Here is a 2,500-nt window from a genome sequence, read left to right as displayed (position 1 = left end):
ACAATGTTAGCAACACTAAAGCTCTAATGGCTGTATATTGATATTTCCATTGTATATCACTAAAGAGTCTGACTTATTTTCATTGAATGTTTTTCTCAGCCTCTTCACAGGTTAACCCTTGGGGAGTCTACATTGATCTTTAGAGTTCAGCCCAATTCTAGTCCTAGGTCAATTAATTAGAACTTAGTTGGACAGTCTATTTTCAGGGAAAGTTTGTTGTCATTGCTGAAGTGGGCTCGTCCGGGATTTGAACCCGGGACCTCTCGCACCCTAAGCGAGAATCATACCCCTAGACCAACGAGCCACTCAAATGAGAACCATCCGAAAGCAGCCAATTCGGCAATGTTGGTCAAGTTGGAATGAAACATCCTGGCCTTTCTTTTCTGTACAATCACTAAAATAGGCATACTACTGTCTCCTGCTGACAATGTTAGCAACACTAAACCTCTAATGGCTGTATATTGATATTTCCATTGTATATCTCTAAAGAGTCTGACTTATTTTGATTGACATTTTTCTGTCACCCTCTTTTCAGAGCTGGCCATTGGGGAGTCTTCATTGATCTATAGAATGTAGCCCAATTCTAGTCCTAGGTCAATTAAGACTAGGTTAGTTGGACAGTCCATCTTCAGGGAGAGTTTGGAGTCGATGTGGCAAAGGGCTCGTCCGGGATTTGAACCCGGGACCTCTCGCACCCAAAGCGAGAATCATACCCCTAGACCAACGAGCCACGTAAACGACGTCTTTCCGAAAGCAGCCATTTCGGCAAACACTGTTGGATGTTGATCAAGTAGGAATGAAACATCCTGGCCTTTCATTCCTGTACAATCACTAAAATAGGTATACTATACCTATTGTCTCCTGCTAACAATGTTAGCAACACTAAAGCTCTAATGGCTGTATATTGATATTTCCATTGTATATCACTAAAGAGTCTGACTTATTTTCATTGAATGTTTTTCTCAGCCTCTTCACAGGTTAACCCTTGGGGAGTCTACATTGATCTTTAGAGTTCAGCCCAATTCTAGTCCTAGGTCAATTAATTAGAACTTAGTTGGACAGTCTATTTTCAGGGAAAGTTTGTTGTCATTGCTGAAGTGGGCTCGTCCGGGATTTGAACCCGGGACCTCTCGCACCCTAAGCGAGAATCATACCCCTAGACCAACGAGCCACTCAAATGAGAACCATCCGAAAGCAGCCAATTCGGCAAACTGTTGGTCAAGTTGGAATGAAACATCCTGGCCTTTCTTTTCTGTACAATCACTAAAATAGGCATACTACTGTCTCCTGCTGACAATGTTAGCAACACTAAACCTCTAATGGCTGTATATTGATATTTCCATTGTATATCTCTAAAGAGTCTGACTTATTTTGATTGAGATTTTTCTGTCACCCTCTTTTCAGAGCTGGCCATTGGGGAGTCTTCATTGATCTATAGAATGTAGCCCAATTCTAGTCCTAAGTCAATTTCGTATAGTTTAGTTGGACAGTCCATCTTCAGGGAGAGTTTGGAGTCGATGTTGCAAAGGGCTCGTCCGGGATTTGAACCCGGGACCTCTCGCACCCTAAGCGAGAATCATACCCCTAGACCAACGAGCCACGTAAAGAGAACCTTCCGAAAGCAGCCATTTCGGCAAACACTGTTGGATGTTGATCAAGTAGGAATGAAACATCCTGGCCTTTCATTTCTGTACAATCACTAAAATAGGTATACTATACCTACTGTCTCCTGCTGACAATGTTAGCAACACTAAAGCTCTAATGGCTGTATATTGATATTTCCATTGTATATCTCTAAAGAGTCTGACTTATTTTCATTGAGATGTTTTTCTCAGCCTCTTCACAGGTTAACCCTTGGGGAGTCTACATTGATCTTTAGAGTTTAGCCCAATTCTAGTCCTAAGTCAATTAAGTAGAACTTAGTTGGACAGTCTATTTTCAGGGAAAGTTTGTTGTCATTGCTGAAGTGGGCTCGTCCGGGATTTGAACCCGGGACCTCTCGCACCCTAAGCGAGAATCATACCCCTAGACCAACGAGCCACTCAGAATGAGAACCCTTCCGAAAGCAGCCAATTCGGCAAACACTGTTGGATGTTGATCAAGTTGGAATGAAACATCCTGGCCTTTCTTTTCTGTACAATCACTAAAATAGGCATACTACTGTCTCCTGCTGACAATGTTAGCAACACTAAACCTCTAATGGCTGTATATTGATATTTCCATTGTATATCTCTAAAGAGTCTGACTTATTTTGATTGAGATTTTTCTGTCACCCTCTTTTCAGAGCTGGCCATTGGGGAGTCTTCATTGATCTATAGAATGTAGCCCAATTCTAGTCCTAGGTCAATTAAGACTAGGTTAGTTGGACAGTCCATCTTCAGGGAGAGTTTGGAGTCGATGTGGCAAAGGGCTCGTCCGGGATTTGAACCCGGGACCTCTCGCACCCAAAGCGAGAATCATACCCCTAGACCAACGAGCCACGTAAACGACGTCTTTCCGA

General features: G+C 42.6%; 6 non-coding genes across 6 annotated transcripts; all 6 read right to left on the bottom strand.

Moving 5' to 3' along the window:
* Positions 1–232: 232 nt before the first annotated feature.
* On the bottom strand, positions 233–304 carry trnap-agg. Its single transcript has one exon. It is a non-coding gene; the product is annotated as a tRNA-Pro (tRNA).
* A 354-nt stretch (positions 305–658) lies between these two features.
* Positions 659–730, bottom strand: trnap-ugg. The gene has a single exon. It is a non-coding gene; the product is annotated as a tRNA-Pro (tRNA).
* Positions 731–1,099: 369 nt separating this feature from the next.
* trnap-agg lies at positions 1,100–1,171 on the bottom strand. Its single transcript has one exon. It is a non-coding gene; the product is annotated as a tRNA-Pro (tRNA).
* A 356-nt stretch (positions 1,172–1,527) lies between these two features.
* On the bottom strand, positions 1,528–1,599 carry trnap-agg. Its single transcript has one exon. It is a non-coding gene; the product is annotated as a tRNA-Pro (tRNA).
* A 369-nt stretch (positions 1,600–1,968) lies between these two features.
* Positions 1,969–2,040, bottom strand: trnap-agg. The gene has a single exon. It is a non-coding gene; the product is annotated as a tRNA-Pro (tRNA).
* Positions 2,041–2,407: 367 nt separating this feature from the next.
* On the bottom strand, positions 2,408–2,479 carry trnap-ugg. The gene has a single exon. It is a non-coding gene; the product is annotated as a tRNA-Pro (tRNA).
* Between the last annotated feature and the right edge of the window lie 21 nt (positions 2,480–2,500).

This window comes from Hippoglossus hippoglossus, chromosome 23 (assembly GCF_009819705.1).
Source record: "Hippoglossus hippoglossus isolate fHipHip1 chromosome 23, fHipHip1.pri, whole genome shotgun sequence".
NCBI lineage: Eukaryota > Metazoa > Chordata > Actinopteri > Pleuronectiformes > Pleuronectidae > Hippoglossus > Hippoglossus hippoglossus.
Note: the sequence above shows the minus strand (reverse complement) of the source record. Positions and strands in the feature narration are given on the sequence as shown.